Source organism: Penaeus vannamei, chromosome 18 (genome assembly GCF_042767895.1).
Source record: "Penaeus vannamei isolate JL-2024 chromosome 18, ASM4276789v1, whole genome shotgun sequence".
NCBI lineage: Eukaryota > Metazoa > Arthropoda > Malacostraca > Decapoda > Penaeidae > Penaeus > Penaeus vannamei.
The window spans coordinates 1,816,616-1,834,115 of record NC_091566.1 but is presented as its reverse complement, the minus strand read 5'-3'; the positions used below and the strand labels follow the sequence as shown (position 1 = coordinate 1,834,115).

At 44.9% G+C, this 17,500-nt stretch overlaps 1 protein-coding gene across 1 annotated transcript in view; it reads right to left on the bottom strand.

The window, feature by feature from the left end:
- The window catches only part of LOC113800342 (serine-rich adhesin for platelets), a 631,319-nt gene that overhangs the window by 561,073 nt on the left and 52,746 nt on the right, over positions 1 to 17,500 (bottom strand). The window contains exon 2 of the mRNA XM_070132707.1: positions 84 to 230. The gene's annotated coding sequence lies outside the window, so the exon portion shown is untranslated. The remainder of the gene's footprint in view (positions 1 to 83; positions 231 to 17,500) is intronic.

The window sequence follows — 17,500 nt, the reverse complement described above, 5'->3', positions numbered from 1 at the left end:
CAAGTGATTTGGGACACGTGTTCGCCGAGAAAGGCAAGTGCTTTGGGACAGGCCTTCGCTGACAAAGGCAAGTGAGGACCCACCTGAAACTCCGTGTCGGCTCTCCGGCGTCGTGAAGGAACCCGGTGCTTGTCATACATCTGCCATGATCCTCCGTGGGTAAATATCACAGAACCGCACTTAACACTTAATACCCGCACGTTTTCCGCTCAGGCCGACACTACCAACACCTGGAATGGATGAGAATAAACAGACTTAGTGAATGTACATCTTGCGAAGAAGAAACGAAAGGATAGGGAGAGGGAGAGAGGGAGGGAGGGAGGGAGGGAGGGAGGGAGGAGGGAGAGGGAGAGGGGGAGGGGGAGGAGGGAGGGGAGAGGAGGGGGAGAGGGAGGGAGAGGGAGGGAGAGGAGGGAGAGGGAGGAGGGTTGGAGGGAGAGGGAAGGAGAGGAGGGAGAGGGAGAGGGAGAGATAGATAGATAGATAGAGAGAAATAGAGAGAGAGAGAGAGAGAGAGAGAGAGAGAGAGAGAGAGAGAGAGAGAGAGAGAGAGAGAGAGAATACATGTGAATGTGTGTGTGTGTGTGTGTGTGTGTGTGTGTGTGTGTGTGTGTGTGTGTGTGTGTGTGTGTGTGTGTGTGTGTGTGTGTGTGTGCGTGTATGTGTGCGTGCGTGCGTGCGTGCGTGCGTGCGTGCGTGCGTGCGTGCGTGCGCGTATTCGTGTGCATGTGTGTGTGTATAAGCGTGAGCGTTAATAAGTCTACGTCCGTGTGCGCGTGAGTTGCAGCAGCGAGAGGAAGCACGTGTGCACACATGCATTTATATTTCTTCTCTAATTGCACGTGCGTGAGTGTTGATACAGGGCGATGGCCAGTCAGGCATTCTTGTCGGTGCAGCCAAGTGTAATAAAAGGGAGGAAGCTGCACATTTACTCACTTTTCTTACACGACCAAAGCGCTAAAATCAACACCAAATAAGCATCCCTGTCGACTCGCGGAATGAACAGGCTTCTGACACATGCTCCTCATCGCCAGAGTCGAAACCCTCAGTAATATTTAGTTTTAGATTAGAAAAAAATAATCGAGAACGGTCTTACGGTCTCAGAAATAAGTTCGGGTTGATCACAAGAACTAAAAAAAAATATATTAACATCAAAAGTTCATATCAAACAATCAAAGTCTAAAAATGCGAAAATTAAGAACTTTTAAACTAACACAAAACCTTCAATGGCAAAGTTATTTTCTCTTTAAAAGTTTGCGCCGCGGCCCACGCGACGACGGGCTATTAAAACATGTATTGGGCAGGTTCTCCTCCTGCTAAAACGATGGCGCCTCTTTTTCCTAGACGCGCTGCAGCCGTAGGGTCCCGCGCCTCCGACTTCGACGGCTCTAGACGCATCGGTTGCAGCGTATTCATTATTATTATTATTATTCATTAAATATTCGTCCTTCAGGATCCCTCCAGCGCCGCCCCCTCTCCGCCCGCCGCAGCGCCCCTTGCACAGCCCGGGCGTCATCCCCTTCCTCGCGGGGCCTCCTCGGCGACGGCATTTGCCATTCGTCATCCTCGTGGCCCTGATCTTTCTCATCGTTCACCTTAAACCCCCCTCGGATGCCCCCGTTAGCGGCCTCGCCTCTCCGCTTATTATTTCGTCGTTCTATTAGTTATTTTCTAGGATCTAGTCCCAATTTAGTTATTTTTTAGGATCTAATCCCATTTTAGTTATTTTTTTAGGATCTAGGCCCAATTTAGTCTTTTTTTTTTATCTAATCCCAATTTAGTTTTTTTAAGGATCTAGTCCCATTTTAGTTATTTCTTAGGATCTATTCCCAATTTAGTTATTCTTTAGGATCTAGTCCCAATTTAGTTATTTTTTAGGATCGATTCCCAATTTAGTTATTTTTTAGGATCTAGTCCCAATTTACTTATTTTTTAGGATCTAGTCCCATGCCGTAGTGGCCGCTTGCAATCGTCTACCTCTTGGACGTGGGCCGATTCTCTTACAAAATCGAATACCTTTATTATCTCGTGATTAGCTCTTATTGATTATGCTGACTTTTGACTACAATCGCCACCTCCCATTAACGACGATAAATTTATCAGTTGTTCTACATTCCGTCTTTCCCGGCCTCCAATTTCGACCTCCATATCATTAGAAAACAGTGTACCTTTATCTCATTTTATCTTTATATTATTTATCTTTATCTTTATATTATTTATCTCTATCTTTATATTATTTATCTTTATCTTTATATTATTTATTTACCTTCAGCGGGTCACTTCACACTCATTTCTGAAACGTTTATGCCTTCCTTTTCTTTCTTCAGTGTTACTTTAAGATGCATAAACTTTGATTACATTCACCCTCCCTCTCCCAGTCAGTTGTCCGCTCATGCTCAGATATCTTATCTTTCTCCAATGTTTCAATTTCCTTAAATCTGAAACCTGTCTCCTTTCCTTCTAAAGTCAAATGCTATCTATTTATTTGGTCGAGAGAGAGAGAGAGAGAGAGAGAGAGAGAGAGAGAGAGAGAGAGAGAGAGAGAGAGAGAGAGAGAGAGAGAGAGAGAGAGAGAACCAGACAAAGAGAGAGAGAGAGAGAGAACCAGACAAAGAGAGAGAGATAGAACCAGACAAAGAGAGAGAGAGAGAACCAACCAAAGAGAGAGAGACAGAACCAAACAAAGAGAGAGAGAGAGAGAACCAGACAAAGAGAGAGAGACAGAGACAGAGACAGAGACAGAGAGAGCAGAACCAACATAAAAAAGGCCAAACAAGACCCGTCGAAACAGAAAAGAGAGCGAGGTGGAGAGCGGATCAAGCCTTCAGTAAATACCGATGACACGTCTAATTGGTTAACGTCAGACGGAAGGAATTTCTAGTGACGAGCAAGTCCAACATCTTACTTGATTAAGGTCGTAAGGAGGAGACAAAGGGGGACGTCGGGGCTTTGTGGAGAGGCGGAGAGAGGATGGCAAAGGAAGGGTCGCAGTCGGAGGATCATGGCGTGGAGAGGGACGAACAGGAGGAGAAGAAGAGAGGGAAAAGGAGACGAGCGGAGGAGAGGGGACGGAAGAGAAGGGATTAAGGAGTAGGGGAAGTGGAGCGGGGGACGTACGCGGCAAAGGGAAACGTCGATAATTAAAGAAAATGCGAAATAAAACCGCTAACATACGCGATCCGAAATTAAAATAAACTCTTTATGAACTTCTGGGATCTTCGATGGGTCCTTATCCTCACGCACAGTCATTAGGAGGCTCCACTTTTTACTTGTTAACGACAACAGTATGGCAACAGCTTCCCTCTCTTTCTCTATTTCTTTCTTTCTCTCTTTCTCTCTGTCTCTGCCTCTCTCTCTCTCTCTCTCTCTCTCTCTCTCTCTCTCTCTCTCTCTCTCTCTCTCTCTCTCTCTCTCTCTCTCTCTCTCTCTCTCTCTCTCTCTCTCTCTCTCCCTCCCTCTCAACAGGTCTGCTTGTTGGTCTCTTTCTTCTTTTCTCTGTCTCTCTATTTCAACAGGCTGCTTATTTGTTTGTTTTTTCTTCTTTCTCTTCTCTCTCTCAATAGGTTGCTTGTTTGTCTCTTTCTTTTTTTCTTCTCTGTTTGCCAGTCAGTCTGTCCGTCTGTCATTTTGTCTCTCTCTCTCGACAGGCTGCTTGTTTGTATCTTTCTTCTTATTCATCTTCTCTGTCTCTGCCTCTCCCTCTCCCTCTCCCTCTCCCTCTCTCTCTCCATCTCCCTCTCCCTCTCCCTCTCCCTCTCTCTTTCCCTCTCCCTCTCTCTCTCCCTCTCCCTCTCCCTCTCCCTCTCCCTCTCCCTCTCTCTTTCCCTCTCCCTCTCCCTCTCCCTCTCCCTCTCTTTCCCTCTCCCTCTCCCTCTCTCTCCCTCCCTCTCTCCCTCTCCCTCTCCCTCTGCGTGCGTACATGATTATAGACCTATGCAATGTGCGTAACTGCATCTCAGTGAAAGCGTTCGTATCGACATAAACACGCCACACGAGGGAAAGGAGAGCAACGAAAGCGTATCAGCATAAACACGCCACACGAGGGAAAGGAGAAAGGGAAAGGAAAAAAAAAGTAAAAAGAGAAAGGGAGAGCGGCGACAACAGCCTCCAATCGGCACCAGCGCGGGAATCGGGGCGGTTTCTCGGATTGTACATTAGCCGCTTCGTTAACCGCTTCCTTCCTCGCGACGACTCGAACGGGGGGGGGGGGGTTAAGGAGGAAGGGAGGGGGGGGTGAAGGGGAGGGGTGAATGGCGGGGGAGGGAAGGGGAGGGGGAGAGGGGGTGAAGGGGCGGGGGACGGGAGGGAAGGGGAGGGGGAGAGGGAGAGAGGGGGGTGAGGGGGCGGGGGAGGGAAGGGTTAAGGCGGAAGAGGGGTGGTGAAGGGGCGGGGGAGGGAAGGGGAGGGGGAGAAGGGGTGAAGGGCGGGGGAGGGAAGGAGAGGGGGTGAGGGGCGGGGGAGGGAAGGGGTAAGGCGGAAGAGAGGGGGTGAGGGGGCGGGGGAGGGGAGGGAGATAACCCTACCTGCTCTACCTGGCCGGGGTCAATAGCGCCGTGGCCTAACTTCTATGGAGGACGAGGTACGCCTACAATAGACTAGAGAGAGGCTGGGGAACGGAGAGAGGAAAAGCTAATGGAGAGAGGAAATGGTGGTGAAAGGGAAGGGCGAAGAAGAGAGGAGGAGGGTTAAAGAAGAGGGGAAAAAAGATGGAAGAAGGGGAGAAGGATGAACTGGAGCAAGAGCGGAGAAAGTGGCGCAGGAGGAATAGGAAGAAAAGGGGGAGGTGGAAGAGGAGTAGGAGGTGGAGGAGGGGAAGGAAAAAAGAGGAGGAAAAGGGGGAAGAAATGGAGGACGAATAGGAGGAAAAGAAGGTGGAAGAGGAATAAGAGGAGCATGAGGAGGATAAGTAGGAGGTCGATGAGGACCTGGAGGAGGGGAAGGAAAAAAGGAGGAAAAGCCGGAAGAAATGAAGGAGGAGGAGGAAGAAAAAGAAGAAGAGGAGAAGGAGGAAATGACCGAAGAATAAGAAAAGGAAAAAGAAGCAGTAGAAAGAAAGAAAAGAAGAAACAGAGAAAGAAGAAAAGAAGGAACGAAAGGAGGAGGAGGAGGAGAGAAGAGGTAGTAAAGAAGGAAAGGTACCACGAGCAAAACACGAAATAATCAACAATTGGTCCCTAATCCAATGACTCGCTCTCCGGAATCCCCGCCCCAGAAATTCGCGATTTTAAACTAGCCTTTGTCTGGTCAGGTCCCCGCCAACCCCACATGACATACGTGGGTGTAATGCATTTCCCTCAAGTCACACTTACTGGCACTTGCAAATCTTTGGTGCCACCGCAGCGGTTCGTCCAGCTGGATCAACTCTACCAGTTGTTCATTCCCACAAGTCCTGGAATGAATCGCTTGTTTGTTTAATGAAGATTTTTATAAGATGAGCAACTAATCAAACCGACATGGTCTTGAATTCATTAAAAAAAACAAGTGGGTGAAAAAAAGGAAAATAAATATTACACAGGACAGGAGGAAATAAAAGACAGCATGGGTGAAATAGTCTATTTGCCCACTGACGCGGCAGCCCCTTGCAAGGAGGGTTTCAGAGGGGAAATATGTGGAGCTTCGGACCTAAGCTTCCCTCCAAAAAGAGAGCGTTTTCAATTCCCCGTCGCCCCACCTGGCTCCACCCGCGGGGACCTTGTCTTCGCAGAATCTAGGGATTATCCCGCTCTCGCAACCCCCCCCCCCCCCAAAAAAAAAAAAATATATATATATATATAAACAAACACAATAAGGACTTAACAACCTGGTATAAATTCGGCGTAGGTGGGGCGGGTCGCCTCCATAAACGTTTCCGGAGGAGGAGGACGACGACGAGGGAGCTGAGGGCTTCCCGGCGACGATCCCGAAAGTAATCTCAATCTGTATTAGAAAAGAAAGAGACAATGGCAGCCTGGGTGGGGTGGGGGTGGGGATGGCACGGGAGGAGGAAGGGGAGGAAGGGAGGGAAGAGGAGGAAGAGGAGGTGGAGGGGGAGGGGGAAGGGGAAGAGGGAGGAGTTGGGGAAGGGGGAGGAGGAGGAGGAGGAGGGGAAGGGGGAGGAGGAAAGGAGGAGGAAGAGGAGGCGGAGGAGGGGAAGGGGGAGGAGGAAGAGGGTGGAGTTGGGGAAGAGGGAGGAAGAGGAGTAGGAGGAAGAGGAGGAGGAGGAGGAAGAGGTTGGGGAAGGAAGAGGAGGAGGAGAAGGAGTATGAGGAGGGGGAGGAGGAGGAGGAGGAGGAGGAGAAGAAGAAGAAGAGGAAGGGGAGGGGTCGGTCGGAGGAAGTCGCGGGGCGGCGGCGGCGGATGAAGGGACGTGAGGCCGAGGGACCGAGAGGAAAACATCGGGATAATGACCTGAAGTTAATGAAGCGACGGCGGCGCCAGAGAATCATCGGAATGTGAATTGTGCCCAAACGTCGACAGAATCACCACCGCCCACATCGGAATTCCTCGCCACAGATGGTTTGTATAATCTTTCTGCCGCGTGTGACAACCATCGGTTCAACAATGGCAAGCAAGTGCGATCGCGCAGACAGTGGGACATTTTCCGACGCACTTCTATCCTTGGAGTATTTCTTCTGTATTCCATGCTTTCTTGGCATTTTTTTTAAATACGTAGCTTATTTGCTTCCTTTACTGCAGTAACTAAATTGTCCTACGGTGGCTGAGTGTTAACCTTTCATTTTTATTAAATTTCCCCGTAAATGCTAAATGCTACAAACTCTAACATCACCAATAGCCACGTAATGACTATACCAAAGTTCCTCAGGCGCAAGTAGGAAGAAAATGGCCCAGAGCGCACTAGGAGACTGGCTGTCAGCTGCCCCTAAGAGTAAAATACACGTTTAAAAGACTCGATCGGACACCGCAAAGCAACCAGGGTGTACCGCGCCTCCAGACACCCGAACTCGTCATCTCGCGCACATGAAGTTCACCGTCGATGCCTCCATCAGCATATCCAGACCTCCAGGCGAAGAGAGGCGAGCGGGGCGCACTGAGGGCACTCCGAGTCCTCCGCCTGCCCCTCCTCCAGACGGCAAACAGCCCAAGGCGCCCCCAGGGACACGGTTTGCTCCCGCGCGACCTGGCTGGCCGGCGGACGCACTGGCGCTGTCGGGGCATCCAACCCAAACATCATTATTTCTCTCATTATTCCTTCTTTCATCATTTACAATTTGTAGCAGACGCAGTAAATATTGACGGCAAAAATACAGTAACAATAGTGTAATTTACAATAGTAAATGTATCCTACGTAATGTCTTTTCTTTCACAACAATAGCAAAACCATAACCACTTGATAACAATGTCAATAATAACAGTTATAACAATCACAAGCATATTAATCTATTGATGAAGATGACAATGACAAAAATAACAGTAATAACAATAACGTGAATAACAATAAAAATATTAATAACACTGACAATGACCATAACGGCAATAATAACCCCAAAAATGTAACAGTCCACAGCCAACTAAAATACGAGAGCAAACGAAAAGCCATCGGTATATTCTTCACCGTGACGCCGAGTTGCCATGAACAGAAAGCCAGTGCAATGGTAAAAAAAAGAAAAACAAAAAAAAATCGAAATAAAAAAAAAGCCTTTTGCCAGCCGCGGTTCAAATGACGCTCGCTGTCGCTTCCGTCAAAGGCGAGAAAGGGAAAGCTTGGCTGCCAGCGGAGTGAAGTGAGGGACGCGGGTCGAGTGATTATGACCCACTCGGCGTCGACGGATTAAAAGTCATCTTGTGCAGATGTGATTAAAACGGATTTCAATCAGGATGAGTGTCAATAAGAAATAACTGTTTAATAACACAGGCTTATCATTAGTGAAGCTTCCATGATTGTGTGTGTGTGTACAAGTATACACATGTGAGTATGTGTATGTGTGCATATATACATATGTGAATGTGGGTGTGTACATATACATATATATATATTTTTTACTCGTATATATATTCATATATATACTTATATATGTATATATACATATCCATACATTAACATGTGAATAAATATACATATGTCTTTATATAATATATATATATATATATATATATATATATATATATATATATATATATATGTATATATATATATATATATATATATATATATATATATATATATATATATATATATATATATATATATATATATACATGTGTGTGTGTGTGTGTGTGTATGTGTGTGTGTGTGTGTGTGTGTGTGTGTGTGTGTGTGTGTGTGTGTGTGTGTGTGTGTGTGTGTGTGTGTGTGTGTGTGTGTGTGTGCGAGAGGCAAGGATCAGTCAAAAAGCAAATACATCCATCTTTTACAAAATATTCCTCCGAAATGACCATCAGACGAGGTCCCTTGTCAAATAACTCCAAAGAAATATTTCTAAAAAATCATACTTTCAAGTTATTTGAAAAAAGAACATCAAAATATGAATCACTAAAACAACATTGCGAAATTATGTCATAAATAAAAATATACACATTGAATCTCTTATCATAAATTCGAAAAAACAGGTCTAAAATGACAGCGCAGCCTCTGTCGGTACAGTGCGTGCAAAACTACTCGAGCTTGAATACACTTCGCAAAATTCGCAAAAGCAGGGGTGAAAAAACCAGACGGAAATTATGAATTACGAAGATAATAAACCACTTCCTGAAATGCATTATCATATTCACCCCAAAAAAGATATGGCGACCTGACTGAAACAGAGTGAGACAAAAAAAATTTTCATATTCCTCCACTCTGTTTCGGTTCTCTCGCGGATCGGACAAAATTCTGTTTCATTTTCTCGACCCGTTTGACCCGAACGCCTTTTGAGTTTATATAAACACTCATGTTGTGTGGAGCAATGTTTATGTATTTATGTATGCCTATGTGTATATATAAATATATGTTAACTGATAAATGTAAATTTATGTATGTGTTATACATACACATACACACACACACACACACACATACATACACACACACACACACACACACACACACACACACACACACACACACACACACACACACACACACACACACACACACACACACACAGACACACACACACACACACACACACACAGACACACACACACACACATATATATATATATATATATATATATATATATATATATATATATATATATATATATATATATATATTGCGTACACGCAAACGTATACGTGTGCGTGTGTACTATACGCATACGTACTGTACATACACTATATCTATCTGGACTTGCCCACATATTTACATGTTTACTCGCGTGTTCGCCCTCCTCGCGCCATCTTTTTCTCGCGCGCTTTTTCAAATCTCCCGCGACAGAGAGAGCGCCGGCCAGAAATGACACACCGGAACTCCGTAATTCATAATTGGCCGGACGAGAGACGGCGAATCCGGACGAGAGACGGCGAATCCGGACGAGAGACGGCGAATCCGGACGAGAGACGGCGAATCCGGACGAGAGACTGCGAATCCGGACGAGAGACGGCGAATCCGGACGAGAGACGGCGAATCCGGACGAAAGACGGCGAATCCGGACGAGAGACTTCGAACCCGGACGAGAGACGGCGAATCCGGACGAGAGACTTCGAACCCGGACGAGAGACGGCGAATCCGGACGAGAGACGGCGAATCCGGACGAGAGACTTCGAATCCGGACGAGAGACGGCGAATCCGGACGAGAGACGGCGAATCCGGACGAGAGACTGCGAATCCTCGGAATGGCATGATGCTTGTGCCTCGTGATCCGCCGCCGAGGCCCAGCGCGCATTTCCATATCTGCGGGCTTTTCCTCTCACTTTTTTTTCAGTATTTTTTATTATTATTATGTATTCAGTATTTTTTTCAGTCACGGGTATTGCGTAAATACGTTAAGATTTTTTTTCCATTTTTTACTTTTCGTTATAATTCGATATTTTATATTTTTTTACAGATTTGTAGAATTAAAAAAATCGTTCGGATTAAACCAAACATCACTTTTTTTTTCTTTACAGATTTGTAGAATGAAGAAAAAAATCGTTCGGATTAAACCAAACATCACTTTTTTTTTACAGATTTGTAGAATGAAAAAAAAAAACATCGTTCGGATTATACCAAACATCACCTTTTTTTAGATTCGTAGAATGAAGAAAAAAATCGTTCGGATTAAACCAAACATCACTCTTTTTTTTTTTTTTTTTTTTTACAGATTCGTAGAATGAAAAAAAAAACATCGTTCGGATTAAACCAAACATCACTTTTTTTTTTCTTTACAGATTTGTAGAATGAAAAAAAATCATTGTTCGGATTAAACCAAACATCACTTTTTTTTTTCTTTCTTTTACAGATTCGTAGAATGAAAAAAACATCGTTCGGATTAAACCAAACATCACTTTTTTTACAGATTTGTAGAATGAAAAAAAAAACATCGTTCGGATTAAACCAAACATCACTTTTTTTAACAGATTTGTAGAATGAAAAAAAAAACATCGTTCGGATTAAACCAAACATCACTTTTTTTTTTTACAGATTTGTAGAATGAAAAAAAAAACATCATTCGGATTAAACCAAACATCACTTTTTTTTTTACAGATTTGTAGAATGAAAAAAAAAAACATCATTCGGATTAAACCAAACATCACTTTTTTCTTTTTTTTTACAGATTTGTAGAATGAAAAAAAAAAACATCGTTCGGATTAAACCAAACATCACTCTTTTTTTTACAGATTTGTAGAATGAAAAAAAAAACATCGGATTAAACCAAATTTGTAGAATGAAAAAAAAAAACATCGTTCGGATTAAACCAAACATCACTACTTCGGTCGACTCCCAAGCCGGCGCATTAACGATTCGTTAAATAATCTCTAAGGCTTAACATATATAATGAATCGCAACCCTTCTTGTATTTTTCACTTCCTTCACTCTTTCGTAAAGTGCTCCGCCAGGCCCTTCTCTCTCTGCCTCTCTTTCTTCGCCAATCTCTCTCCCTTTTTTAGCACACTTAATTAAGATCAAGTTTAACAACGTAGTTCGTCATTACGAACACAAACACAAACTCTTTCTCTCTATATATATATTTTTTTACACTCCCTCCTCTCTCTTTTTTTACGCTTTTTATCATCTTTCGTCTTTCGCTTCGCCTCCCACTTTCTCTTTCCCTTTTCCTTCTACTCCTCTGCTACTCCCTCATTAGAGCTTTCCCTCTCTCATCCTTGAGCTTTTTCCTTTCTCTCCATCATTCTGCCCTCTCTCCCTCACCCTCTCGTTCTCCTCTCCTACTCCCTCATTAGAGCTTCCCTCTCTCTTCCTTGAGCTATTTCCCCTCTCCCTCACCTTCCTTCCTCCCTCTTCGTCCCTCCTCCCTCTTCCTCCTTCCTTCTCCCTCTTTCTCTCTTTCACTTTCACCCTCTCTCCCTCTCGCTCGAAAATGCTAGTCATTCATTAGCCAAAGTCGTGCTCTGTCTGTTCCTCTGTCTGACAGCAACATTTCTTTAAGATTATGCTGACGTTAAATGTCTTACTTTTTCGTCTCGATTCCCGCAGTCATTTTTTTTCCTCTTACCTAGATAACATGCAATAGTTCCGCGTGTGGGAATTATATTGCATCTCCTCTCCAGATTCAGAGCCTCGTATATCATGATTCGAAAGCGTGTGTTTGGTTACCATAATGCTTTTAATCGCCTCGTCCAGTGTGCCTCGCCAGCTTCTGCTCTTTCAGGGCCCAGAGAAGCATTTCGAAAGCACTTTCAGGACGACCGCAGCAAAAAGCCACACATACCAGAGGGGTATCACTTTTCGCGAATGTTCTGCTTTTTTTTCCCCCGAGGCGCGTTTGATATCTCAATCCTGTAACAATAACCCTGGGCGAATGGTTGTGAAGTGAGTGATGCCCCCGGCGGTGCACGACGGAGAATGGCACACCAGCTCTTGCCACTTGCGAGTTGCACTGTCAATCAGGATTAAGAAAACCTATGATTCCGGGTCACAGAAGGGTTTGGCCGCACGCACAGACATGGAGGTAATAAACCCAATTTTAAGTATCCTATTTACGTCTCAGACTTGATAGTTTACTATGAAAAGGAGCTACAAAGCCAAAATTACTGTCACTCCCGCCAGCGATCCAATACAGTTATTATTTAGCTCTTGAGTGCACGGTCGGGATTGAGGCCTTGGTCCTCAGCTTCGGCACAGCCACGTCACTCCCAAGCACGCAGCCTTGGCCGTCGGAAACAATGCTCGTCTCTCCGATAAAAGATCCTCCTATTCGACACAACGCTTCACAAAGAAAGCGGTGCCACTTGTTCGTTTTACGACTGTGCGTCGCCGAGGAGGGCGCACAGGTCCCGGCCGTGTGGGTACAGAGTTCAAGACTTTCCGCCTCGGCTGCACGGGAAGCTCCTTCGCGACGTCACGTCCGGCCAGCGCCGTTCGTCAGGAAACAACAGGAATGCAGCACGGCACCGTTACGGCAGCGCTGGCGCTCGTGTGAACGTGTCTGCGTCACCAACCTGGAATGACAACGGACATAGTTACCGCAGGGAAAGAACGATAAAATAATCTTTTTCTCACGTGTCAATTTTGCCACAGACAAAAATGATCGCATGGACACTAAACACATTTCACTGTGACCAAAAATGTTACTTCAAATTCGGAAAAATTTAATTCCCGGCTTGGAGAATGCCATGGGAATTATTACAATCAACATGAATCATATTTAGAAACTCATAAGCAACTTCCTTGTCACTTGTACTGTGACGACAATGAATAGAATGTACGGCCCATTTCTTTTCAAAAGAAAAGGCGAATCAACAAACAAACACTAATTTCTAATATAGTTTATGCATAATTATATATACACAGACAGACAGATCTATATATACACAGACAGATATATAGATATATAGACGGATGGTATGAATCAGTTCATATTCTGCACACGGTTGTTGCAAGGAAAATATTCAATCACTCGCGCACGAGGCTCGGGTGATGAGGCACCTGCTTGCACGCATCCATCCGAGCTGCACGTAAACCATCAACATGAATTGCAAAATGGTAATTTTTCACCGCTGAAAATCATATCAGAATTTGCATACGTGATATACGATCGTGGAATTTTGTTACCCTTCTGAAAACAAAAGGTATTTATGCCTAATGCACCACATTTTGTGTGGTGGTGTGAAGTTAAGTAATATTATCTGCAATATAAACAAATCTAACACAAACGATTATGATGATGATCATTATCATCATGAACAACGACTGCAACATACTTATTACAACTACTAATTATATTTTCTCCCGTTTATATAAGCTACCGTTCCTATCTCTTCCAAACAGCTAAACTACTACCGTTATCACAAATAACTAGAAGCGCTCAGAGGGCGCAAACCTCCGCCAAGGAAATGTGATTTCGCTGATGCAATATAATATTCACACTTGAAGAACTACATTAAAATCAACTTTCTCAAGTACACGGGTGACGTCCGTAAACATAACCTTCTTCGTGGAGGTGATAAAGCCAGTGATGAAAATAATAGTTAATGATGCAATAATTTGAAAAAAATCCTGGAGCCTGATCATGATCCTGATCACCACCAAAATTTTACGGAATTTAGGCTAGGCCAAGACACACCTCTGGTAAAAAAAATAATAAAAATCTGTCCGTAACTTCAAGAGTTATTCAGCTAACCAACGAACAGACATACTAACCAACGCGACCAAACATAACCTCCTTGTCGGGGGCAATAATGACGATCGTATACATAAATTTAGCAATTCGGATGAGGGAAAGGAACTGCTAACCGTGACAAAGGTCGATATCGAGAAAACGAAACAATAGCCTTTTCCGAAACTTTCAGCAAAAAATGTGGGAAACGCAGACAACAGAAGGAAAAAAAAAGGGAAACGCAGAAGGAAAAAAAACTACTGTCACCGACATGCGCGAAACAGTTAACTGAATCCATCGGAACTTGGCGCTGTGGCCGCGGCGGGAATCCCAGGTGCTGACGGGTCGACCTCCGCCGGAAGCGCGAGTCCGACGTGAGCTTGCATAAGACATGGGCCAACTTCCTCAGGCTCCGGTCGACGCTGCTCTGAGCAAACTTCGGCTTCCTTGGTGCTTGTCCATGCTAATAAAACGTTTTTTTCCCTACATATCAACCCATGCTTATAAAACGTTTTTTTCCCCTACATATCAACCCATGCTTATAAAACGTTTTTTTCCCTACATAACCCTATCAGCTGATCAACTTATACGTTCAACCCACTGCATTTTCTTCCCTCTCACACATACAAATGTACACTATATACAAAAACACTCGGAGAGAGATGTATACACAAACGAATACCAAATACAGATTTATAAATTGTGCACGCGTGCGTTCCGATGTAGGTGTGTTATGTTACAAACGCTCTGTGCGTTACATGCTTTCATAAAGTAAATCACTTCTACATTTTGCAATCTGTTTGCACACAAAAACACCAGCTCCCACCTCTGCAACGTTCACTAAATCACGTCTCTATAAATAAAAAAAAACTCCCACAATCAGAGGGCAACACCGTCAGTCTGACTGATCAATGATAAAGAGAAAATCCCACGGCAGCCGCGACGCCAATCTCTTTCTGATATTCCGGTCAATGTTTTTCAGCAACTTTTTTCCTGAAATAGACTCTCTGGTTAGGTTCAGAGGCAATCAGCATCGCTTCTCTACATCAACTTGATTGAATTATTTGCTACCATTTGTAACTTCTGTAACATTCCATTGGGTTTCTTGCTCAATTCTGGTATAGTTGTGTGCAAATTGCTGACTGGATTGATCTGGAGTTCTGTACAGCTCGAAATGTTAATCTACCTTTGAAAAGGTATACATGTGAGTCTATATGTAAATGTGTGTGAAGGAATGTACGTACATGCATACATACATTCTAGTGTATATATATGTATACACATATGTATTTATTCCCTATATATTTATATATAGTTATATATGTGTGTGTGTGTGTGTGTGTGTGTGTGTGTGTGTGTGTGTGTGTGTGTGTGTATGCACACACACATATATATAACTATATATAAATATATAGGGAATAAATATATGTGTATACATATATATACACTAGAATGTATGTATGCATGTACGTACATTCCTTCACACACATTTACATATTTACACATTTATATATATATATATATATATATATATATATATATATATATATATATATATATGTGCGTGTGCGTGTGCGTGTGTGTGTGCGCATGTGTGTCCATGTTCGTGTCTTCAAGACAATGAGCAAGACCGCAGTTCGCAGTGTATAGTGAGCGCCAGTGAGCTCCTTTCCCTCCGTCACTTGCCTCGGGGCGCTCCTCGGAGATCAGCCGCGCCTCCTGCAGCGCAACTCCGCCCGGGGAAGCGCCATTTCGCAAGCATACTCCCCGTGGGAATCTCTCCGAACCAGCGCTCCCCATAGTCTCAGACAAGAGCCTAAGTTTCTTTTGAGGAAACAATAAATGACAAAGAGTGAAGGATCTTGCCGCAGCCGCCGCCATTCCGCCGTGCAGATACCCGGGTACAGACCATGACAGATGTGGCCTGCGGAACATCTGTTTTCGGAATGGCTTTTATGTTGATCGGCCGTTCCATTCCGGATCCCTCGCTGCCCGACGACTCTCTCGTGCGGACGAACGGCTGATACACGCGTTCGCTCGTACGCAGGTTGACGCATTCGTCTGTCCGCCATGCATTCGTGTGATTTATATATGTAAATATATATGCTTACAGGAAGGAATGGTTGTTTTATATGTCCGCGAGTATGTGCGTGCGTTCAACAGTGCCAGCCCTTCCATGCCAGCCAGCAGGGCCGAGCCAGACGCCCCCCGCCCCAGCTGAGGGCCGCCAGCACGCCCGCGGCTCGAAACTTTATATCAATCTTGTATGGAGTCCCGTGTAGGTGCTCGGCGCGTGATTGATATTCAACGAGGCGCGTGCGGTGATGGCGGCGGCGCCCCTCATGCATACCAACACCTGCCACGCCCCTCCCCCCACCTCCCTCCCTGGCCGGAAGCTCCTCCTAAGTAAGCAAAGCCGCTCTCGGGTTCCTCTCCGCGCCCCCCCCCCCAGGAGGCTCCGTCGGGTCTCCTTCCAGATTCATCCTTCTTCATCAGTCCTAATCTCGATGCTCCCCCTTTCATTCAATTATGGCACTTGTCACTCCGTCTAATAGCAGACCGGTTAAAAAGGCATTTCCAGAAGTTTCCCATTATCTCCGAATAATGAAAGGCCTCATTACACGGCGACAATGAGTTTTTGCTCCATCAGTATGCAAATTGGGAGACAAAGAAAAATCGACCTTTGGCGCTCGTAAAGCACGCCCAGCCGCCCGTTCGTCCGGCCGCCGCTCGCCCACCGTCGCGGCTGCTGCAGAATCTGGACTCGGGGTCAGTGGAAACCAAACAAGACGAAAGACAGAACAAGAGAAAGAGAGAGAGAGACAGAGAGAGTGTGAATGAGAGAGAGAAGGGGGGAGAGAGAAAGACAGAGAGAAAGAGACAGCGAGAGACACACACAGAGAAAGAAACAGAGAGAGAGAGAGAGAGAGAGAGAGAGTGAATGAGAGAGAGAAAGAAAGAAAGAGAAAGAGAGAAAGACAGAGAGACACACACACACACACACAGAGAAAGAAAGAAAGACAGAGAGAGAGAGAGAGAAGAAGAAGAAACGATATCACACCGGATTCCTCTCTCTCTCTCTCTCCCGACGACGAGCTCTGCACACGCGAGGCCGGAACCTGCGGGGCGACGCGTTCACGCCGGATTTGTGGCGTCCGAGGAATTTTAACCGGATGTTGAGGAATATATGGAATCTGACCCTTTTTTTTTGACTATCCGCTGTCCTCATGCATGTGCGATGGGAATGTATATGAGAATGTATAGGTCTCCCGGGATTCCAATCTGTGGGATCGAACGAGACGTGACCGAGCCACCGGCCAGGAGCACAGTGCGGCGCCGACGTTAATAATCCTGATATGTTAAGCGATTACAAATGCGATTACTTTCTCATTTGGGAGATTGTGTGTCGCCGTTTTTTTCCTTGTCTCTAAAACGCAAATAGGATAACTCGTTTTTTTTCTGGATTTTTTTAATATACATATTCTCCGATGGTGAAACTGATATGAGTTATTGAAAACATCAATGCTATTCAGCGTCATATTTTGTATTCAATACAGTGAAAAATCTCTTTTTTTCTGTTTTGCGATTTTTTTTTCACAGGACAGCTGGCAGAATTCACACAGGATTATCTAATTTGCATCCATCCTTCCGCAACACGGCAGAAACTGCGCGGTGTCGCCGAGAGAATCCACCTCCGCAGTCCAGCTGTAGTCCACATGATAACCGCGCGGCATGCGAGGACAAACATGCAGTTGATATTCAGCCAAACAACCGAATGATTTCCCGCCAAAAACTCAATACACAGCTCGCCGTAATAAATCCT